The following is a 25479-nucleotide window of genomic DNA, read 5'->3' as shown; positions in this document are numbered from 1 at the left end:
TCCCCTTCCTTGGGAGAATAACAGTCTTTCACTTTGCATCACTCCCCTCGCTCGTAGCCGGCGATCCATTCGGACGGCCTGTGTCATAGCCTCCTTCAGGGAATCAGGCGGAGGGTGGAGAGCCAAGGCATCTTTCAGATATTCAGACAGGCCTCTACGGAACAAACCCCGAAGGGCGGCATCATTCCAACAGACCTCCGCTGCCCAGTGTCTGAATTCTGTACAAAACCACTCGGCTGAGTGCTTTCCCTGGCACACACTCATCACGATGTCCTCAGCCATACGCATGCGATCAGGCTCATCATAAATATGCCCCAGGGCCTTAAAAAATGCATCTACCCTCATACGCTCAGGGGCCGTGGTCGGAAGGGAGAAAGCCCAAGTTTGGGGGCTCCCCTTAACAGAGACATAATGACCCCCACTCTCTGACTTTCATCCCCAGAAGAGTCTGGTCTTAAGGAAAAAAAAAGCTTACAGCCCTCCTTGAAAACTCTGAACTCTTTTTTATTTCCAGAAAAGGTATCTGGTAACTTCACTGGAGACTCAGGGGAATCTAATGTAATATCCCGAGCACCCGATGAAAAAGCCCCCTGCACAGTGTCAGCGATCAGCTGCTGAGACTGAGCCAGGACTCGTTGTTCTCCAAGGAGTTTCTGAGACATCTGGGTTAGGTGTTTAACCTGCTCAGAAAGAGCGTGCATAGGATCCATCACACACAGGTGAATGGAAGCAGAGAAAAAAAAATGGTATCTGTCAGTTATAATATCAGGATCCTGACAGCGCCTGCGTACAGCCTCCACTGAGCAGGGACTCACCCGCACTGTAGGGACCCCTGGGGACCAGAATAGCCAGAAAGTATAGGTGCACAGTACCTTAGTGATGAAGTTTAGCAAGCCGGCACGGGACCTACGGTCATGTGACTGCAAGGGGGTGGGGCTTAGCGTCCTGCTTTCACAGAAGACAGCAAACTCAGAGTCAGGCAAAATGGAGGTCGTTCACAGTATGGACAGCGAGGTACAGAAGGAGTAAACAGACGGGAGGTCAGACAAAGCCAAAGGTCACACACAAGAGGGCGATGCGGTACCAAGGGGACGAGCAGAGAGAAGTCGGGTCACAAGCAGAGAGTCATACACGAAAGGTAGCGCAGTTCAAGTGGGACAGGCAGAACTTGTAACAAGGACAGAACAAAATCAAAACCAAACAAGCAAGCAAGATATCAGTCACAAGGCACACGTACACACAAGATCAACTAACTCAGCCGAGGGCAGGAGTATAACTGACACCGGACCTAGGTCCAGTGAGCATTAAATAGCCGCCCTCTGCCAGGGAGAGGCGGAATAATTAACCCCCAATCAGACCAGGACGGGCCAAGGAGAAACCCCGTACCGGATCATGACATCCCTATGTGGCACAGCCAAAAGTTTTTTTACCATAACAGGTTCCCTGCATCATGTTCCCACATGCTCTATGCATCATTAGCCCTCTGCATCTGTACTGTTACACACTTAACATTATGGCTCGTCCATACAATCAGGGCAACTGTTACCACCCACCTTTCGTGTCTCCCCTTTTTTCCTCATAGATTGTAAGCTTGCGAGCAGGGCCCTCATTTCTCTTGGTATCTGTTATGATCTATGTGATTATTGTTATACTGTAATGTATATTGTCTGTACAAGTCCCCTCTGAAATGTAAAGTGCTGCGGAATATGTCGGCGCTATAGAAATAAAATGTATTATTATTATTATTATCGGGCAACGGAAGGCGGGTTATTGTCGGCATAGGCGTGGGTGTGGACATGCGTGAGACAGCCTCTGCGACTGCCTGAGCAGCGGCCACTGTAGCATTCGCAGCTGAGGTGGAGCTCTCAATAGCCGTCAACCTGCTCTCCAGCTGCCGAATGTACTGCTGTAGTTGCTGCAGGTCCGCCACGCACTAAATATAAAATAATAGAAAGTGCGTTCGCCGCCCGGGGTCCACCGTGCAGTAGGTGTTAAACTGCTGCTATATAATGGCAGACGCACAATATGGCGGTATTTCGCACACGGGTTGAACGTCACCCGGTGTACACAACGCGTACACTGTTATGTTCACAGAGGCGCCTAACGGCATAAACATAAATGCCGAGCCTGTTTACCTCACAGGTCTCAGCGGTGTGCACGCACGGTATATGGTCACAGGACTCGGGCCCAAGACACAGGGTCGGAGTCCATCTAGACCTACCGTGCGTGCGGCGTCGCAACTGCGGACAACTCAAGTGCTGCTGACTGCAGCGCGGCGACTGAACCAGCCGCTGTACGACAATGCCCAAGAGGGGGCGCACTGCCGGACACTAGCACTGTGTACAGGTGCGGTGTGCACAGTGACCTATGGCTTGCCACTGACTGGTGCTGACTGCTACTCAAGTTCCCTATCTACATGCGTAATATCAAAGGGAGGGGAATCTTAATGAGTCAGGCACCAGAAACATACATCCATCACCATTCACACATCTAGCAAGTAAAGCCTATACTAGCGCATGGCCATTTGGCCATGCGGACCATTTATAGCCGTGCGGGACCTTCCAGATCTCTGGGATGGACCAATCAGATCAGGAGAAGGACCTGAGCACGTGACTCCCGATCTCCAATGGGAGATCGCCTCGCGAGCATGCCCAGTAGCGTGACAAGAGGACTTAGCCACTGGAGTGGCTTGCTGCAGGGCAGCCTGCGCTGCTATTGCTGACCCCGAGGTGGCAGCAATAACCAGTCCTACAGAGCTGGTCTGAGCAGAGCACCTGCGATGCCGAGATTGCTGTGCAGGCTCCTGAGCGTTTGGAGAAGAATGGGAGACCGCAGGATGCAAGGCTCTGGATTCCCGCTGTGCAGCTGCAGGAACCCAAGGCCTAAGGCTAGTTTCACAATTGCTTTTTTTTGCAGCGCGTTTTTCCCGCAAAAAAACGCATTGAAAAAACGCATACAAAAGCATACAACTGCTGCGTTTTTTTCAAGCATTTTTATGAGCATGCATGAAAAAAACGCAGCGTTTTTATGCGTTTGTATGCGTTTTTAGTGCGTTTTTACCGCGTTTGCATTTTTTTCCAACATTAGGTGGCCCCTCACACTAACCCAAACCATGACTTTACTAACCCTAACCCTGACCCTAACCCTAACCCTAACCCTGACCCTAACCCTAACCCTTAACCAAACCATACTTAACCCTAACCCTGACCCTAACCCTGACCCTAACCCTAACCCTAACCCTAACCCTGACCCTAACCCTTAACCAAACCATACTTAACCCTAACCCTGACCCTAACCCTGACCCTAACCCTAACCCTAACCCTGACCCTAACCCTTAACCAAACCATACTTAACCCTGACCCTAACCCTAACCCTAACCCTGACCCTAACCCTAACCCTAAACCCCCTTAACTAACCCTAACTTTACCCAAACCCCTAAATTCCATTGTCTAAACTAATGGTAAAAAAAAACCGCATGTGCAAAAAAACGCATACATAAGCATGCCAATGCGCACATATGCGCACCCATAGGCTATAATGGCCATTTTTAGCGCAAAACGTGCGCATACGTGCGCATGCGCTTTTTTGCAGGACCAAAAAATGCAACATGCTGCGTCTGGAAAATACAATCGCACACCCCAAAAAAACGCAGCGCATGAAAATCGCATACATGCGCATGACAGCGCGCAGGTATGCGCACCCATGTTAAATATAGGGGAAAAAACGCATGCGCACGTATGCGTTTTTTTACAGCGCAAAAAAACGCAAATGTGAAACCAGCCTAACATATCCTTTCTGTATGTAATCTGAGGTACTGGGCCTACCACATCCCTGACGTCTGCATCCATAAGAAAAATGGCCCAATGGCTTTTTAGAATAACTCTAACCTCATCAGCCTTATTAGAGAACCTGGTTATGAAAATAGAGACATTATCTTGTTTATTGTGTTGAACTGGGGTCAGAAGTATTTTTGATCTTTATTTGCTTTATTCAAAATGCTCCTGTGATAACCTTTTTCAGCAAACCGTTGCTTCAAATTGTCAGCTTGTTTTTGGAATGTTGTTAGATCCGAACAATTCTTACGTATTCTAGGATATTGTCTCTTAGGTATACCCCTCTTGAGGGGGACAGGATGGTTGCTATCCCACCTTAAGAGGGTATTGGTGGCTTTGTGCTTCCTGTAGTTGCTTCTAACAAGCTCACCCTTTTCATTCTTCTGGAATCAGACAAGTCTTTATTAGAAGGACTGATAAACAATAATTTTCTGACTGCAGCAGGAAGTGACCAGTGCTTGAATTAGGGTCTCTCTAAGGGTACCGTTAAACCTAGCGATGCACCAGCGATCCCGACCAGCGATATGACGCGGTCAGGATCGCTGGTGCATCGCTAAGTGGCCGCTAGTGAGCTGCCACACAGGCAGATCTCACCAGCGACATCGCTGGGGACAGGGATCGCTACTTACCTGTCAGATGCGGCGATCCTGCGTCCTCCCGCCCGGCTCCACGTGTCGCTCGTCGTCACAGCAGGAAGCGCCGCAGGAAGTGACCGACGAGGAATGGTCCAGCAGCTTCTCGCGCGATCAGCGATAACCAGCGGGGGAGCCGGTCGGAGGTAAGTATCACATGCAGCGATATCGCTAGTAATATCGCTGCTACGTCACAAAATCGGTAACTTTACAGCGATATTGCTAGTGATATCGCAGTGTGTAACGGGGGCTTTACACTACGTTATGTCACCCTCAAATATGGCAGCATAAATTTGGTAACAGATTCCCTTCCTGGAATTGTTCCTTGAAAGTACCTTCCACAGCTTGAACTTACCAAAATGGTTCACATGGAACCAAGCTGGATGCTGATGCTCTCGTTTGGAAAGTTCAAAGTATGGAAGGTACTTTTTTGGTAGTTTGATTTAATCTGCTACTATGCACTCCCAGGAATCCCTTGGAAGAATTTCCATCAGCACACCAGATCGGTTGCACCTACTGAATGTATTTCATGCATTTTTGAAGTTGTGTCTAAATATCCACCACTTAGATGAGCAAATTCCTTGTTTTTTTTTATTTCAATCTCTCTTTTTTTTTAAACGTACTATGCTCAGAAAGGGTCATCTTCTTTTTTGTTTCCCTTAAGGGAATTCCACTATTGGCATAGGAATCCATCCTGAACACACTTCTTAAGGATTAGTGTGGATTAATATTATATTTTAGCATCCAAATAATATAAAGATGTCCAACTTGACAGATAAACTCAAAATGTTATGTTCTAAACGCTTAGAAATAAAACTTGATCTAGAGGAGCTAGGGGCATACACATGCCAGATGCAATGCCGATCAATTCATCACGTAGATAGATGGCAGCTCCAGGACCTCTAAGTCACTTCTCATTAATCCTTTTAGTTTGAGCTTTCACATCGGTGGCTGGACTCTGAAAAGGGAACTGTGTCATGTGTTGCATCCTGTATTTAACAAAAAAAAGACCAACAGGAAGTGCTGGGATTGGTAGCCAGAAAAAAAAGGACTGTTTTTAGAGAGAGGAAACTAAAGACATTAAAAAGCCATGACGCGGGTGTGCATACTTATAATGAAAACCATGAGCAGACACTGAAAGAAACTTCCATCTGGAAGAAGGAATCACAGACGAAAGCTAAGGAACGAGAACTAAATGGGCGAATAAGGCTTTTTAATGATCTGCTTCCCAGTTCCAGCTGCTTCTGTTGGTCCTCCAGCCCTGTACAGGTACTGTACACTAAAGGTCTCCTGTCCTTCCCCAGACCTTCTATCTGCCATGTGTCAGCTCTGACTTGTAGACAGGACAGCTGCCCTCTGCCTGGAGTCTTTCCTTCATCATTCTGGAGTGACGGACATGATAACACACTGCCTGTATCTATCTCCTGGCTGACTCACAAAGTGTCTACAGAGCCCTCTAGCATATTCCATGTCTAGTACTCAATTGATATACTATGGATATAGAGTCATTATTGTGCGTATAGTGTGTATGGATATCCATAGAACGTAAGAGTTGCAAATCTTCATACGTTCTCTTTTGGGGTCATGAACACGATATTTCAGCTTTGAATATTTTTTCTTTGTGGAAGGCTTTCCTGATTGTATAGGAGGGATACAATTATGTCCTTGACTCTAAATTTATTATTCTGGCATGGTTCTATAATACAGCCATGTGCAGGGAGCTTTACAAGATGGTAGATGCTTATGAGATGGACAGGATAAGAAAACCTAATGTTTTTCTTCTCATAGGCCAAGATCACACTTATATGAAGCCTGAGAATTGCACATTTTGTGCCAGGCATAATATATATATATATATATATATACACACAGTATATATATATATATATATATATATATATATATATACATACACACAGTATATATATATATATATATATATTTTTTTTTTTTTTTTTAAAAAGGATAAACAGTTCTATGAAATTTTTATCACAGCTGTTTCAACATAAAAATACAGATTTACCAAAATATTTGTTACATGCATATTTGAATATTGCCGTTTTATCCTTTTTAACATCAAGGGAAAATAATATGAAACACATCCTAAAAATGCTATACATTTAGAATACTGTAATTTAGAAAATCAGATTTTGCAGATCGTATCCTGTTATTTACACAAAATTTGCTCCTAAAGCACTGACGTACGCGAATGTGCTAATGTACTTTATGTAGGATTAGGATCATTGAAACCTAAATGTCCCCTCAATGTTGAAGAATGAATAAAAATCTGTGACCTGGTGTGTAGTCTAATACTCCTGACTTAGATTTGGGGAACACTTTAGACAGATTAAACTGTGCCACTAAAAAGAAAACCTGTACACATCAGTGAGACAACGGTCATGGCAAACAACAGTAATAATAGTCAAAATCAATACAAGTAGTAGACAGAAACTGAAATATTATATCTTAAAATGTTGGGAAATAATTTTAACAGATGGTCCCTTGAGATTTTAGGCCATAGCTGTCACCCAAGATGTCTATGTACAATTCATATCTCATAAAGAAATTATTGAATTGCATACACTGATCGTTTTACTTTAAAGATATTTTAACCCCTTCAAGACTGATGACGTGTATTTATGTCATCAGCCACGGCCCTGCCTTTGATGCGGGCTTCGGCGCTGAGCCTGCATATTTCTCCCAACATGATGGCTGATTTAATCAACCATCAAGTTTAATACTGTTGTCAATCACTGACAGCGGCATTTAACACTCGTTGGCCGGAAGCACGTCACAAGTCCCGCCTATTGGCGCCTCTGTCTCATGATCGTGAGGTGCTGATGGGTTGTCATGATAGCTAGGGATAAACAGAAGACCCCCATGCCTGTCATTATGATATTTCTTTGAATGCCAGCCTGTGGCCAGTGTTCATAAGAGATCGTGATTTTTGCTATACATACCACAAGCAATTGGACAATCGCTGCTTCAAGTCTCCTAAGGTAACTATTGACTAAAGTAAAAAGTGAAAAAAAAAGTTTTACAAAATATTAATAAGGTAAAAAAAAATCACCCTCCTTTTGCCCCATTAAAAATAAAACAATGAAAGAAAAATAAAAAATACACATATTTGGTATCGCTGCGTTTCAAAATGTCCGATCTAACAAAATATAAAATAAATAAAAATGCCAGAACTAAATTCTTTGGTTGTCGCAACTTTGGAATAAAGTGCAATAACGGGCGATCAAAACATTGTATTTATCCCAAAATGATATCAATACAAACAGCAGCTCAGGGATCAAAAAATAAGCCATCCCCTAGCTCCAGATTATGAAAATTGTGAAAGTTATGGGTCTCGGGAAATGGTGAAAAATGCAAAAACTTATTTTTTTTTCATACAAATTTCTGAATTATTTTTACCACTTAAATAAAAAATAAACTATACATGTTTGGTATCAGCGTACTCTTACTGACCTGGGGAATCATATTACCAGGCCAGTTGTACCATATAGTGAACATGGTAAATAAAAAAACCCCCCAAAATTGTTTTTTTTTTGCAATTTCACAGCACTTGGAATTTTTCTTTTTCCGTTTTCCAGTAAACTATATGGTAAAATCAATAGTGTCATTCAAAAGCATAAATTGTACCACTAAAAACAAGCCCTCATACGGCCATATTGACGGAAAAATAAAAAAGTTATGGCTCTTGGAAGAAAGGAAAGGAAAAAACAAAGTGGGGAAAATCGACCAGGAGTTAATGAGTCAAAACTTTGTTAAAGGGAACATGACAGCTGATACATGCTGCCTGATCCACAGGCAGCATGTATGAGGCACTGGCTGTATGATCTCAGCCATATATGTTTAACTCTGCAATGCTGCAACATTTCAGAAAAAAATATAGTGTTATAGCTGCCGGGGACAGTATCATATGGTAGACTAGACAGACAGGTGAGCTTCTCCCCGCCTGCTGTCCTGGAGTGACAGATCTCTCCCTATATTCACACGTAGGGAGCGATATGTCACTCAAGGGGATAAGGCATTGAGAAGCCGCGAGGGGATCTGCCTATCTGACTAGTCTCCCGTTCGGCTCAGTCTAGGTAGCTATTAAATTATGCTTTTCTCTGAAATGCTAAAGAGTTTCAGAGTTAGGCCGGGGTCACACTTGCGAATGTGATGCGAGTAACTCGCATCAATACCCGGCACTGCCGCCGGCACTCGGGACCAGAGTGTGCGGCTGCTTGTATTTCTATGCAGCCGCACACTCAGGTCCCAAGTGCTGGCGGCAGGTATTGATGCGAGAGACTCGCGCGAGTTTCTCGTATCACACTTGTAAGTGTAACCCCGGCCTTAAACATACCTGGCTGAAATCGTACAGCCAGTGCCTTATACATGCTGCCTCTGGATCGGGCCGCATGAATCAAGCCAGGCTGCTTTTAATATATTTCAAAAATTTTTACATTTGGATAATTTTTTGTGACATTAAAAATATCAATGTGTAATTGGTCAATAACTTGCTGCGTTCAACTCAATACGTATGGAAAAAAATGGTAGTAATACAATTTTAACATGCTTTAGTTTTGCATTTTTGAGTGTTATTAGTATACTATGGGTTTGGCATTCTGTTATGACTCTTTGAAACATACGCACTGTGTATGATAATGGAAGGTGAATGACAAATGAATCCCCCAACTCTCCTCCTGTGACCAATATCAGGGGATGGAAGAATAAGGCATGTTGATGTGCTCTATCCTTTGTTTTAATGGGGAATAAACCAGTGTCAGAGGTGTCTGGCAGCAGCTTATTCCTCTCTCCCTCTTTGAATAAACATGTTTGCTGTGCCCAAAAGATCATGCATTGGAATAAATGCCCGTCAGTTGACAGATATATCACATGTATGACCTGTAGTCTGTTTGTACAGAACACAGAAATATGGTGTAAAATAAGGACAGGTCTGTGTCGCTATAGCAAAAATATACCGAACCTAAATACATGTATTATAGGAATGAGGAATTGGTTAATCAATTCCCCAAGGTTATTGTCTGCTGTTATGGTGCATTACTGCCCATTGTTGTGTTATAGCAAACTTCTACCTATAATAATTTGCAAGGTTGAAAGAAACTTTACTTTCCGTTGCACTGCCCTCCGAGAAAATAAACTGTCACCAAGCTGGCTATCTGCTGACAGCTCGACAGGGAAGCCTTAGGGAACTGAGATAGCCCCCAGTAGCCTCGCTGCATTGTAGAAACTGTCCTACTGCTAATGGGAACTACTCCTTCTAATGTGAACACTACATAAGGGAATACGTGCTATGTCCTAATATATTTGGTCCTAAGTCATACTACAAGACTCGTTAAAGGGTTGATTGTGACTTGTAGGATCGCTACTACCAATAGGTGGCGCTGTAGAGTAAAAGTCCTCTTTCTTTCTGAAGAGGCAATTTGCATGTCCTAATATAGTGAAGAAGGTCAGCAATGGTGCTCTCACTGGAAGAATAGGAAATGTAGAAGGTCTTTATTGTTAGGTCTAATCTGTGCACTTCCTTACCTTTATGAAGGACATTGGAGTCATGTATTATTGCTATTACAGCAGATATCTTGTATAAAACTAATCATCCAAATCCACCATAAATATGTATAATTTAATTGAGAGACAGGAATATGTTGCTGAAAACGTTTAAATGGATCCGTGCCCAACTGTTTTTGTTGGCCCCATGGACACTGAATGAAGCGGCAGGGAGTATATTTTACCATGACTTCATTCAGACTCTCACTGCAGCTGTACGCTCACTACCTTTGTTTTAGTGACCAGTGGGGGTCCTAGCGATCAAACATTTATCACCTATCTCATGAATGAGATATACAGTTATGCTCTAAAGTTTACATACCCCAGCAGAATTTTTGCTTTCTTGGCATTTTTTCAGAGAATATGAATGATAACTAGTGATGAACGAGAATGCGCGTTGCTCGGGTTTTCCCAAACATGCTCGGGTGTCCTCCGAGTATTTTGGCGTGCTCGGAGATTTCGTTTCTGTTGACACAGCTGCATGATTTGCGGCTGCTGGGCAGCCTGAATACATGTGGGAATTCCCTAACAAACAGGCATTCCTCACATGTATTCAGCCTGTCCAGCAGTCATAAATCATGCAGCTGTGTCGACAGAAACTAAATCTCCGAGCACGTCAAAATACTTGGAGGACACCCGAACGTGTTCGGGAAAACCCGAGCAACGAGTATACTCACTCACTCATCACTATTGATAACACCAAAACTTTTTCTCCACTCATGGTTTCGGGGTTGGGTGAAGCCATTTATTGTCAAACTATTGTGCTTTATTTTTTAAAATCATATGACAACCCAAAACATCCAAATGACCATGATCAAAAGTTCACATACCCCATTTCTTAACCCCTTTACCCCCAAGGGTGTTTGCATGCTAATGACCAGGCCAATTTTTACAATTCTGACCACTGTCCCTTTATGAGGTAATAACTCTGGAACGCGTCAACGGATCCTGGTGATTCTGAAATTTTTTTATTTGATATGACTTATTTGTGAAAAAAATGGAAATTTGGTGAAAATTTTGAAAATTTCGCAATTTCCAATTTTGAATTTTCATGCCCTTAAAACAGAGAAATATGTCACACAAAATAGTTAATAAATAACATTTCCCACATGTTTACTTTACATCAGCACAATTTTGGAATAATTTTTATTTGTTAGGAAGTTATAAGGGTTAAAAGTTGACCAGCGATTTCTCGTTTTTACAAGACCATTTTATTTTTTGGGACCACATCACATTTGAAGTCACTTTGAGGGGTCTATATGATAGAAAATACCCAAAAGTGACTCAATTCTAAAAACTGCACCCCTTAAGGTGCTCAAAACCACATTCAAGAATTTTATTAACCCTTCAGGTGCTTCACAGGAATTTTTGAAATGTTAAAAAAAGAACATTTAACTTTTTTTTCACAAAAAAATTAATTCAGATCCAATTTGTTTTATTTTTACCAAGGGTAACAGGAGAAATTGGACCCCAAAGGTTGTTGTACAATTTGTCCTGAGTACGCTGATACCCCATATATGCAGGTAAACTACTGTTTGAGCGCATGGCAGAGCTCGGAAGGGAAGGAGCGCCATTTGACTTTTCAATGCAAAACTGGCTGGAATTGAGATCGGACACGATTTTGTGTTTGGAGAGCCCCTGATGTGCGTAAACAGTGTAAACCCCCACAAGTGACACTATTTTGGAAACTAGACCCCCTATGGAACTTATCTAGAAGTGTGCTGAGCACTTTGAACCCCTAAGTGCTTCACAGAAGTTTATAATGTAGAGCCGTAAAAATAAAAAATCTTATTTTTTTCACAAAGATGATCTTTTTGCCCCCAATTTTTTATTTTCTCAATGGTAACAGGGGATATTGGACCCTAATAGTTGTTGTGCAGTTTGTCCTGAGTATGCTGATACCCCATATGTGGGGATAAACCACTGTTTGGGTGCATGGCAGAGGTCGGAAGGGAAGGAGCACCGTTTGACTTTTTCAACGCAGAATTGGCAGGAATTGAGATCAGAGACATGTCACGCTTGAGAGCCCCTGATGTGCCTAAACAGTGGAAACCCCCCAATTCTAACTCCAACCCTAACCCCAACACACCTCTAACCCTAATCCTAACCATACCCCTAACCACTAGCCTAACCCTAACACACCCCTAACCCTAATCCCAACCCTAACTTTAGCCCCAATCCTAAACCTAATTTTAGCCCCAGCCCTAACTCAGCTTTAGCCCCAACCCTAACCCTAACTTTAGCCCCCAACCCTAACGGGAAAATGGAAATAAATACATTTTTTTTATTTTATTATTTTTCCCTTCTAAGGGGGTGATAAATGGGGGTTTGATTTACTATTTATAGCAGGTTTTTATGTTAGGCAGCTGTCACACACTAAAAGATGCTTTTTATTGCAAAAAATAGTTTTTGCATCACCACATTTTGAGAGCTATAATTTTTCCATGTTTTGGCCCACAGAGGTCTTGTTTTTTGCGGGACGAGTTGACGTGTTTACTGGTACCATTGTCGGGCACACTACATTTTTTGATTGCTTTTTATTCCGATTTTTGAGAGGCAGATCGAACAAAAACCTGCAATTCATTAATTTCTTTTGGGGGGGCCGTATATACCGTTCCCCGTGGGGCAAAATTGATAGAGCAGTTTTATTCTTCGGGTCAGTACGATGACAGCGATACCTCATTTATATCATTTTTTAATATTTTGGCACTTTTATACAATAAAAACTATTTTATAGAAAAAATAATTATTTTTGCATCACTTTATTCTGGGAGCTATAACTTTTTTATTTTTCCAGTGATGGAGCTATATGGCAGCTTGGTTTTTGCGGGACAAGATGACGTTTTCAGTGGTACCACGCTTATATATATTCGTCTTTTTGATTGTGTGTTATTCCACTTTTTGTTCGGCAGTATGATGATAAAGCATTGGTTTTTTTGCCTTTTTTAATGGTGTTCACTAAAGGGGTTAACTAGTCTGACAGCTTTATAGGTTGGGTTGTTACGAATGCAGCGATACTAAATATGTGTACTTTTATTGTTTACTTTTTTTATTTAACTAGTTATTGATTGATTGAATAAATATTGATTTCTTATTATTTTTTATTATTTTTTTAAAATATTTTTACAATTTAATTCTTTTTTTAAATTTCATTCTAACTTTTACACTTTGTCCCACTATGGGACACTCATTTTGTGCAGGCTGATCGCTTATATGGCATGTAGATCAGTGCTGTGCACACTGACCTCAGAGGCTTCCCGACATGCACTGCGCATGACAGGAAGTCTTTGAGCTCTGGTAACTTGAATGTCATCATAACGACATCGGGTTACCATGGGAGCGATTGGGACCCCTCGTCATGACGCGGGGTCTCCGATCCAAAGGCAGAGGGGCTGTCAGAGCTGACAGCCTTCTGCCTGCTCCCGGAACATTGCGATCATGTTTGATTGTAGCGTTCCGGGGGTTAAAGTACTGGCAGCGGTCTGCGACTGCTCCTGACACTTAGTGCCAGGTGTCAGCTGTGAGAATCAGCTGCGCTCCCCTGTGAGCGCGGCTGATCGTGTATGACATACTATTCCATCCTTTGGCATTAAGTCCCAGGGCACTTGGACGGAATAGTACATCCATTGTCACAAAGGGGTTAATACCGTGTATTGCCCCCTCTAACATCAATGACAGCTTGAATTCTTTTGTGGTAGTTGTGGATGAGGTTCTTTATTTTCTCAGATGGTAAAGCTACCCACTCTTGTTGGCAAAAAGCCTCCAGTTCCTTTACATTCCTGGGCTGTCTAGCTTTTACTGCGTGCTTGAGATCTCCCGAGAGTGACTCAATGATATTGAGGTCAGGAGACTGATATGGCCACTCCACAACCTTCACTTTGTTCTGCTGTGGCCAATGACAGGTCGACTTGGCTTTGTGTTTTGGATCATTGTCACGTTGGAATGGCCAAGTATGTCCCATGCGCTGTTTTTGGGCTGATGATTGCAAATTTGCATCTAGTATTTGTAGATAACGTGCTGCATTCATCTTTCCTTCAACTTTGAGCAAGTTTCCTGTGCCTTTGTAGCTCACAGTTCCCCAAAACATCAGCGATCCACCTCCGTGCTTTACAGTAGGAATGGTGTTCCTTTCATCATAGTCGTTGTTGACCTTTCTCCAAATGTAACTTTTATGGTTGTGCCCAAAACGTTCTCTTCACTCCAAATTACCTTGTTCCAGAAGTTTTGAGGTTTGTCTCTGTGCTGTTTTGCGTATTGTAGGTGAGATACTTTGTGGCATTTGCGCAGTAATGGCTTTCTTCTGGCGACTTGACCATGCAGCCCATTTTTCTTCAAGTGCCTTCTTATTGTGCATCTTGAAACAACCACACCACTAGTTTTCAGGGAGTCCTATATTTCAGCTGATGTTATTTATCGTTTTTTCTTTGCATCCCGAACAATTTTCCTGGCTGTTGTGGATGCCATTTTTGTTGGTCTACTTTTACAGAGCCCCTGATTTTCCATTTGTTAACCACAGTTAAAATGCTGCTGACTGGCATTATCAATTCCTTGGATATCTTTTTGTATCCCTTTCCTGTTTTATATAGTTCAACTACCTTTTCACGTAGATCCGTTGACAATTCTTTTGCTTTCCCCATGACTGACAATCCAGAAACGTCAGTGGCTCGATGCAAGATTCAAGAGTCTGTCTGGATCCCAGAAATTCATTCAGCTTTTATGCACTCACACTGATTACAAGCAAACAGGTCACAGGTGAGGATGTTACCTTTAGAAGCCATTCAAACCCACTTGTGTCAACTTTTGTGCATGTTATCAGACCAAAATCACCAGGGTATGTAAACTTTTGATCAGAGTCTTTTGGATGTTTTTGGTTGCCATTATCTATATATATAAAATTGAATGTTTGTGTGTGTGTGTGTGTGTGTGTGTGTGTGTATCACCAACCAATCATGAAGCATCTTTCTTTTCACCAGAGCTGTTTAAAAGATTGTGATTGGTTGCTATGAGCAACAGTTTTCCCACTCGACACCTCAGCAGACACTGACATGGTGGGAGAAATCTAGCCATTGTCTGCCCCCAGAAAGGAGCAGAGAGCACATGACAGAAATGAATCACCCCCTCCAGTGCCCATATACCCATCACACATCCTCCATCCCATAGGCACATCTTTCCTCTTAAAGGGATCTCCGGTAAGGAAGTTAGGGCAAATCCCTTAGCACTCTGATACTGACCCCAGGCCTCTCTTAAAGGGATCATTGCTATGGAAGTTAGGGCAAATCCATCCAGCTATTTGGTTTTGACCCCAGGCCTCTCTTAAAGGGATGACCGGTATGGAATTTAGGACCATTCCACTCAGCGCTGTTGTTCTGATCCCAGGGTCTCTTAAAGGGATCATTGGTATGAAAAGTTAGGGCAATTCCAGTAAGCGCTCTGGTTATGACCCCAGGCCCCTCTTAAAGGGATCCCCGGTACGGAAGTGAGGGCAAATCCACTCTGTGCTTTGGTACTGATGCCAGGCCTCTCTTAAAGGGATCTCCGGTATGGAAGTTAGGGCAAATCCCTCAGCGCTCTGATTCTGACCCCAGGCTTCTATTAAAGGGATCATTGGTATGGAAGTCAGGGCAAATCCATCCAGCACTTTGGTTCTGACCCCAGGCCTCTCTTAAAGGGAATCTGTCACCCTATTTTTCGCCTCCCATCTTCTAGCGGTGACGTCTTCTTCTTTGCTGCCTGTCATGGCTCCTGCGCAGGCGCACTGCTCTGCCCTGTTGAGGGCAGAGCAGAATACTGCAGTGCGCAGGCGTCGGGAGAGGTCCTGCACACTGCAGGACTCTGCTCTGCCCTCAACAGTGCGCCTGCACAGGACCTGCGGCGGGAAGGAAAGAAGAGGTTGTCACCGCTAGAAGATAGGAAGCGCGGGACCGGCCGCGACACCCATTGGACCAAAACCGGACCCGGATCCCTGGTATGAAAGTGAGGGCAAATCCACTCTGCGCTCTGATTCTGACCCCGGCCCCTCTTAAAGGGATCCCCAGTATGGAAGTTAGGGCAATCCAAACTGCGCTTTTGTACTGACCCCAGGCCTCTCTTAAAGGGATCTCCGATATGAAAGTTAGGGTAAATCCCTCAGCGCTCTGATTCTCACCCCAGGCTTCTATTAAAGGGATCATTGGTATGGAAGTCAGGGCAAATCCACTCAGCGCTCTGGTTCTGACGCCAGGCCTCTCTTAAAGGGATCCCCGGTATGGAAGTTAGGATCGTTCCACTCAGCGCTCTGGTTCTGACCCCAGGCTGACGGGATGATGTGGGATATTAGGGGTAGTAGTCCAGTGGCTCTGGCTGATGTGGGATATTAGGGGTAGTAGTCCGGTGGCTCTGGCTGACGGGATGATGTGGGATATTAGGGGTAGTAGTCCGATGGCAAAAAACCACAAAGAAAAATAAAGAAAAGGATCAAAAAGAAAAACACAAAAAAAACAAGATAGCAGCAAAAATGACCCCTTAAAAATTAACTTTTAGTTAAATAATTAAAATCTTGGACAATCCCAGCTCAAAGGGTACAGGACAATCAATCACCAAAAGGTCACCAGGCAGAAAATTTTTTTTTCAAAATACTCAGGGCAACTACACTCGTCCTAATGGGCCCTATCGAGTCTCTTCCTGGCCACGGAGGTTGGCACCCTAGTTGTTAACGATGTGGCGACCCGCTCAACGTCGGTGACCCTATATCACCCTACAAATCCCTAGTCCACGACGAGGATACACAGAAAAAGACACACAAAAAGGGGAAGAAGGTGGACCCAGGCAACTATAGGCCGGTGAGTCTGACTTCTATACCAGGAAACATCTTTGAACAAATTATTAAACAACATGTATGTCAGTACCTGGATAAGTATGAAGTGATTAAACAGAGTCAGCATGGGTTTGTAACTAATAAGTCATGTCAGACTAACTTAATTTCCTTCTATGACGGAATCACTGATTGGGTGGATCAAGGAAATGCGGTAGATATAGTATATCTTGACTTCAGCAAAGCATTTGACAAAGTATCTCTCATACAATCCTTATTGAAAAAATGACTAAGTATGGAATGGACAAGGCAACTGTTAGGTAGGTGGATTCATAACTGGCTTAGTGATCGGACCCAAAGAGTGGTCGTAAATGGCTGCACATCCAGTTGGAAGAATGTCTCAAGTGGGGTACCACAGGGCTCTGTCCTGGGCCCTGTATTGTTCAACATCTTTATCAACGATTTAGATGAAGGAATTGAGGGTAAACTGATTAAATTTGCTGATGACACAAAGTTAGGAGGGATAGCTAATACTAGAGAAGAGAGAGAGAGGATTCAAAAAGATATAAATAAACTGGAGAAGTGGGCAGCAACTAACAGAATGGTTTTTAACAGGGAAAAATGCAAAGTACTACATCTGGGCAATAAAAATGAAAAAACATATACAGAATGGGAGGAATAGGCCTAAGCAACAGCACATGTGAAAAAGATTTGAGTATACTAATAGATCACAGATTGAATATGAATCAACAGTGTGAGGCAGCAGCAAAAAAGGCAAATGCAATTCTAGGATGTATTAACAGAAGCATACAGTCTAGATCACGTGAAGTCATTATTTCCCTCTACTCCTCTTTGGTCAGACCTCATCTGGAATATTGTGTCCAGTTTTGGGCACCACATTTTAAAAAAGACATCAACAAACTGGAGCAAGTTCAGAAAAGAGCAACCAGAATGGTGACTGGTCTGCAAACCCTGTCTTATGAGGAAAGGTTGCAGGATTTGGGATTGTTTAGTTTGCAAAAGAGAAGACTGAGAGGAGACTTAATAGCTGTCTACAAATATCTAAAGGGCTGTCAGATTATAGAAGGATCAACTTTATTCTCATTTGCACAAGGAAAGACTAGAAGCAATGGGATGAAACTGAATGGGAGGAGACACAGATTAGATATTAGAAAAAACTTTTTGACAGTTAGAGTGATCAATGAGTGGAACAAGCTGCCACGAGAAGTGGTGAGTTCGCTTTCAATGGAAGTCTTCAAACAGAGGCTGGACAGACATCTGACTGGGATGATTTAGCGAATCCTGCTTTGAGCAGGGGGTTGGACCAGATGGCCCAGGAGGTCCCTTCCAACTCTACGATTCTATGATTCTATGAAACACACATAAATACCCGAAAAACCCCCCCTAGTGGAGAGACTGGATAACGTCTCTTTTAAGTGCAAACTTATCTCGTAGTAGAACCGTGAGCACTAGGCCCACACCTAATAAACCTATCTCATAGTAAAAAATGCTTACTATTGCAGCTTTTAAATGGCTTATCTCGAAGTAAAAAGGGCTTATGCTGCATGCAATGACAGACTATATATGAAAGCCCCCCTAAACAAAAAGAAAAAACGGCTACGCAAGAAAAATTGAGAGGAAGCAATGTACCAAATAGTAGTAGTAAATATTACATAGTTATGCACTGCAAATAAATCACCATAAACAACTCCACCAGGTGGAAATAAATGGCATAAAAACGCTGATTAATCATACAACATGGACATAATAGTCCTAAATATAGGCAAAAGCGGCAATGAAAGCACTCCCTGCAATCAAGAATGCCATAATGTCCACATATAGTCAAAATTTACATTGCCATCCATCAGTCTGTCAGCGCATAAAACTCAATACTTATCAGCCATTAGAAGATGTGAGGCCCAGCCCGACATGTTTCCCCCTCCAAAATACTGAGGGTTCATCAGGGGCAGATAAGAAGGGGCCTCATCACCCCAGCCAAGATATCAGTGCAATGTGCGGCGCCACTTGGGATTCGCGGCGGATACTGCGTCCACACTCCACAAACCACCACGCAGTGGGACAGCTTCATGTGCCTCCTCACAGGATTGGTCTATCTCACAAAGCCCAGTCACTAAGAATCTCACAGTACAATATATCGTACATTGATGAAGGTCCTAGACCGAAACGTCTGTGTATGTATGTACTGTTGTATAATTAAAAATCACCTTTCTGCATCAGAAACCTTTGGTGTGTGCCAAGTTTATATATATTTAGTTCACGGATTGGGATCCTACTTGGGCACCACCTACAATTCTCAGGGTTGTGCCAACGGTTTTGTTCTTTCATATATAGTCTGTCATTGCATGCAGCATAAGCCCTTTTTACTACGAGATAAGCCATTTAAAAGCTGCAATAGTAAGCATTTTTTACTACGAGGTAGGTTTATTAGGTGTGGGCCTAGTGCTGCTCACGGTTCTAATACGAGATAAGTTTACACTTAAAAGAGACGTTATCCAGTCTCTCCACTAGGGGTTTTTTTTTCGGGTATTTATGTGTGTTTGTGTGTCTTTTTCTGTGTATCCTCGTCGTGGACTAGGGATTTGTAGGGTGTTATAGCGTCACCGACGTTGAGCGGGGGCGCCACATCGTCAACAACTAGGGTGCCAACCTCCGCGGCCAGGAAGGGGCTCGATAGGGCCCATTAGGACGAGTGTAGTTGCCCTGAGTATTTTGAAAATTTTTTTTTCTGCCTGGTGACCTTTTGGTGATTGATTGTCATGTACCCTTTGAGCTGGGATTGTCCAAGATTTTAATTATTTAATTAAAAGTTAATTTTTAAGGGGTAATTTTTGCTGCTATCTTGGTTTTTTTGTAGTAGTCCGATGGCTCTGGCTGACGGGATGATGTGGGATATTAGGGGTAGTAGTCTGGTGGTTGTGATGGGATGATGTGGGATATTAGTGGTAGTTGTCCGGTGGCTCTGGCTGATGGGATGGTGTGGGATATTAGAGGTAATAGTCTGGTGGCTTTGACGGGTTGATGTGGGATATTAGTGGTAGTTGTCCGGTGGCTCTGGCTGACGGGATGGTGTGGGATATTAGAGGTAGTAGTCCGGCTGGTTGTGACGGGATGATGTGGGATATTAGGGGGAGTAGTCCGGTGGCTCTGGCTGACGGAATGATGTGGGATATTAGTGGTAGTAGTCCGGTGGTTCTGGCTGACGGGGTGATGTGGGATATTAGGGGTAGTAATCAGGTGACTCTGGCTGACGAGACCATGAGGGATATTAGGGGTAGTCCTGTGGCTCTGTCTGACAGGATGATGTGAGATATTAGGGGTAGTAGTCAGGCGGTTATGAAGGGATGATGTGCGTTATTATTGGTAGTTGTCTGGTGGCTCTGGCTGACGGGATGGTGTGAAATATTAGAGGTAGTAGTCCGGTGGCTTTGATGGGTTGATGTGGGATATCAGTGGTAGTTGTCCAATGGCTCTGGCTGACGGGATGATGTGGGATATTATTGGTAGTAGTCTGGTGGCTCTGGCTGACGGGGTGATGTGGGATATTAGGGGTAGTAATCTGGTGGCTCTGGCTGACGGGACGATGTGGGATATTAGGGGTTGTCCGGTGGCTCTGGCTGATGGGATGATGTGGGATATTAAGGGTAGTAGTCCGGTGGCTCTGGCTGACGGGATGATGTGGCATATTAAGGGTAGTAGTCTGGTGGCTCTGGCTGACGGGATGATGTGGGATATTATAGTGAATGTGGCAATGCGCAGTGGGCGGGGCTATACACTCAGCTTTATATAGAGATATAATCATTATAATTTGTTCTAACTAACCGTAGTTAGTTACTATGGTCAGGCAACGCTGGCCTTTTCAGCTATTGATTTATAATGAGAAAACACAGCAGTTTGACAATAAATGGCTTCCCCCAACCACTAACCATGAGTGGAGAAAAAGTTTTGGTGTTATTATTCAGATTCTCTGAAAAAAGGCCAAGAAAGCAAAAATTCTTCTGGGGTATGTAAACTTTTAAACACAACTGTAGATAGTAATCAATATGAGCCATTTAACTGTCTACCATGTTGATTACACAGAGCCATTATTAGTTGTGAGTCAGGGGCTGGGAGTATTGTAGGATTCTCAATTAGAACATTACCATGAACATATGTTTCTTTTTTTGTTTTCGTAAAAATTATAACGTCATCTCGGAAGAAATAATTTCAGGAGATGAATATGAACATCAGACTTGCGTAAGACTGACACGTATGGGAATTGTTGTAGATCGGCCAATAACGCTGTCCGTGATACACCCAGTACTCAGATGTAAACTGTTTCATGCTGTAAATATTTTAGGGAATGTATTGTTCCAGGAACGTATTGTAATTAGTTACACATGTTTAAATTTTATCTCTTGAGTATAAGGCTGATCTTCTGGATGACACTGCCAAAACTCTCTTTTCTTTTGGCTTCAATGTGAACACAATGTGGTTTATTAGAAACAACGGCATTTGAGCGTTGAGATGAGTCTTGAATATATAGCCACCCCAAGTTTGAATAAATTAAAACTTTGGGTGTTGACATGGCAAAGAAAAATGTTTTTGGCTAATAGTTGGCATTGTAGGTAGAAATGTTTACAGATTTATCATGCTTGCAAAATAAAAAGTCCTTTTTTGGCCCATATAAACTTTAGAGCATTTTTGTTAGTTTTTAAGTGTAGGATCACCTTCAGGAAGTCTATGAAAGCATATTAAGGAACTGATTAAAATGGACCTGCTGTAATCATGTTATCAAGCTAAGCAGTAAGAAAATGCAGCATAAAGTTGATTTTACATATGCACACATGTAATTGTCCATATTATACCATATTAATGTCCATATTAATTATCCCATTAATATGGACCATTATAGGGTTTTATTGGGATTTAGGTTTAGTTCACTAGAGTCTTGGAGTTCCAGTGTTAGGGTTAGGTTTTACCCCATGACCAAAGGTGAGTGTCGCGCTCGCGTCTTGGCTGAATGGCGCGAGTCGGGGGTTGTGGCCCCACTGTGCCACACACCAGACTACCCTGGAAGGGGCGTAACTACGGCAGCTACCTCAGTCTTCACTGGAGCCTCTGATGGTGAGATCAGGCTTGTGCGGCAGGTATTTGCTGGGTGCCACACCAGGGTGGTGTTTGGCTGTGGCTGCTGATCCCACTCAGGAACAGGACACCTGGACAGGTGCGAATGACAAGCAGGCTGAGACACAGGGCAAGCGGACACGGCTGAGACACAGGGCAAGCAGGCACGGCTTGGTGCACTGGCAGGCAGGCACGGCTTGAAGACACAGAGCAAGCAGGCACGGCTTGGAGACACAGGGCAAGCAGGCACGACTTGAAGACACAGGGCAAGCAGGCACGGCTTGGAGACACAGGGCAAGCAGGCACGGCTTGGAGACACAGGGCAAGCAGGCACGGCTTGGAGACACAGGGCAAGCAGGCACGGCTTGGAGACACAGGGCAAGCAGGCACGGCTTGGAGACACAGGGCAAGCAGGCATGGCTTGGAGACACAGGGCAAGCAGGCACGGCTTGGAGACACAGGGCAAGCAGGCACGGCTTGGAGACACAGGGCAAGCAGGCACGGCTTGGAGACACAGGACAGGTGGGCACGGCTTGGAGACAGGACAGACTGACGTGGTATGAGAAGGGACAGGTAGGGACCTGTTCACACAGCAGGTGCAGGTGTAGGCAGGAGGGAGTGGTGTATGTTGGAACAGGATTTGGACCTGTTCACACAGGAGGTGCAGGTATGGATATAGGCAGGAGTGCGGAGTAGGCGGAGCCGCAGGAGTGCACAGTAGGCGGAGCCGCAGGAGTAGGCGGAGTAGAGCTGAGCCGCAAGGTCTGTGGAGAAACTGCAGCAAGAAGTTCTGCAGCAGCAGAGAGGACAGAGCTGCAAGGGTGCAGAGGCACAGACAGAGCTGCAAGGGTGCAGAGGCATAGACAGGGAGGACACAAGGAAAGACACAGCAGGGAAGGAAGCCACAGACAAGGAGAAAGGGAGACTAAGGTAGGACAGAGTACAGACAAGGTACTGGGACCAAGACTCAGGGGCCAGGATATTCAGCCTGCTGGGAGGCAGGCAAAGAACACAAAGCAAGAGTATTCCTACAGAGAAGGAGATACACAGAACAGGGCCTGGCTTCCTCAGCAACAAGATACTAACTGAGTATAGACATTGCACAGGCAATGTTTCAGTGGGTGTGATGGAACTAAATAGTCAAGGGCTCTAGGTGATTGGTCAGGGACAGATTAGACAGGTGCACCCTGACTGCATAAGAACCAGAGAGTTCTGGCGCCGCCCCCTATACACACATAGCCAGGAAACATACAGGAGAGCAGAGGCACAGAGCACAGGACTGGCAACAGGCAGAATTCACAGCATGACCCGGAGCAGTGAGTAAGTTGATGTGCGGGGGATGGGAGGCCATGCAGTGACAGCAGGGTTGTTACAGTGAGTTTCAGTTTCCATCCAGAGCTCATTGCTCCTAGAGATGTTCTTCACATTGATACCAATATGGACCACGGGCACTTTATATGTTATATTTGTGTGTATTTGAAACCATGTACGTTATATGTATTGTCTTCTTTTAACTATTCTAATACCCGATTGGGGTTTTTATTTAGTTGAATTAAAGGTTATGTTTTAAGGTGTTCTTTGCTCTTTACACATTAATTACCAAGAGAACTTTGGGTGACTTTTTACCTTTTCTATGCCCTTGCTGGTGTAATGTTTTCATTCAGAAAACTATATATTTCAGTGTATTGGTTATTGCATAAAAATGTCCAGTAGTTAAGAAAACAATATACATTTTTATTTGTCAGTTATTATAAATTCACTCCTTAACATTAACTTTGCAACATCATGAAGAAAATGTTGTGTAATTATAAAGAGCACTAGATCAATAGACATGTTAATGATATGCAAATGATGAAAATATTGAAACTAAATTTTCAAAACAACAGTGTTATGAATGAGTCACCGTAGGAGGCAAAAACAGAAATACTAGCTAAGTCCAGAAAACCAGAGAAGTTGGCAGCTATCGGATTGCAGACCCCTGAACCTATCAACAACAACTAGCAGTAGCCGTGGGGGGTTCCTACGGTGCCCTAGACCCCTCGATCACAGCCGGAGCACTAAATAGCCTAAAGACAGAAAGGGAAATCTAAACTGCCCCAGAGCAGACCCCAAAGCAATAGGCAGCCCCCAACATATAATGACGGTGAAGCAAGATGAAAAAACACTCACACAGATAGAAAGATAGGCTGAGCAAATGATGGGGCCCAAGCTAACTAAATAGGACAGGATAGAAAAGCTGCTGTCTGCAATCCGCCAAAACCCTATCAAAACAAGAGCCAACAGACTGATAGGGAAAAAAAGCCCTGAAGATGCTATGCTTCAAAAAGACTATATCGGTACTCAGGTATTTTCTGAAGACAGAGCAAAAAGGAATTCAACTCACCCCAGCAGGGAATGGCAGAAATCCAGAAAAACAAGGCAAAACAAAACCAAAACACAAATGCAAAAAGCAGAGCAGAAAACTTAGCTTTTGAGGAGCAGGAATCAGACTGGTCTCCTAGAATCCCTCAGAGAAATCACCCGCAAGGCAGAAGGGCGTCGGCTGCCTTATATCCAGTCAGCAATTCCAGTCACCCAGTGATCATCATTCTGCTCAGGTGCTTGGTAATCAGCCTCACTACCTTCCTTCACCAGAAGAGGGAGTTCTTCAGACCTCAATGGTGAAGGGGAAAATGAACTCACAACAGTACCTCCCCCTTGAGGAGGGGTCACCGAACCCTCATCCACGCCACCAGGGCGATCAGGGTGAGCACGATGAAAGCCACGCATCAATCTTTTGGCATGAATATCAGAGGCAGAGACCCAGGAATTATCCTCCTGACCATAACCCTTCCACTTAACCAAATACTGGAGTCTCCGTCTAGCCAGACGGGAATCCAGTATCTTCTCTACCTCATATTCCATGTTACCTTCAACCAATACAGGGTCCGGAGGTGCCACCCCAGGAACAACTGGTTCAACAAACCTCTTCAACAAGTACTTATGAAACACATTATGGATTTTAAATGTGACAGGAAGAGCCAAACGAAAAGAGACCGGATTAATAATCTCCAAAATCTTGTAAGGTCCAATAAATCTAGGCTTAAACTTAGGAGAAGCCACCTTCATAGCGATATTTTTTGATGATAACCAAACCATATCACCAACCTTAAACGGGACCAATGGTCCTATGTCGGTTTGAAAACCGCTGGGCCTTTTCCTGGGAGAGAGATAACTTATCCACCACTTGGTCCCAGATCTGGTGCATTCTCTCCACCACAGTGTCAACACCTGGGCAGGCAGAAGGCTCCACCTGCCCTGAAGAAAATCGAGGATGAAACCCAAAGTTACAAAAAAAAGGTGACATCAAAGTGGCAGAACTAGCTCTATAATTTAAAGCAAATTCGGCCAAGGGCAAAAATGAAGCCCAATCATCCTGATCAGCGGAAATAAAACATCTCAAATACGACTCCAAGGTCTGGTTTGTTCTCTCCGTCTGCCCATTGGTCTGAGGGTGAAAAGCAGAGGAGAAGGACAACTGAATTCCCAGCTTGGAACAGAA

At 43.7% G+C, this 25479-nt stretch overlaps 1 protein-coding gene across 1 annotated transcript in view; it reads left to right on the top strand.

The window, feature by feature from the left end:
• The first annotated feature begins 5513 nt into the window (after nt 1-5513).
• Nucleotides 5514-25479, top strand: part of ACVRL1 (activin A receptor like type 1) — a 149631-nt gene continuing 129665 nt past the window's right edge. The window contains exon 1 of the mRNA XM_073580235.1: nt 5514-5734. The gene's annotated coding sequence lies outside the window, so the exon portion shown is untranslated. The remainder of the gene's footprint in view (nt 5735-25479) is intronic.

Source organism: Dendrobates tinctorius, unplaced genomic scaffold (assembly GCF_039654945.1).
Source record: "Dendrobates tinctorius isolate UK_male_01 unplaced genomic scaffold, ASM3965494v1 ptg000064l, whole genome shotgun sequence".
Classification (NCBI taxonomy): domain Eukaryota; kingdom Metazoa; phylum Chordata; class Amphibia; order Anura; family Dendrobatidae; genus Dendrobates; species Dendrobates tinctorius.
This window is presented reverse-complemented; position numbering and strand designations above follow the sequence as displayed.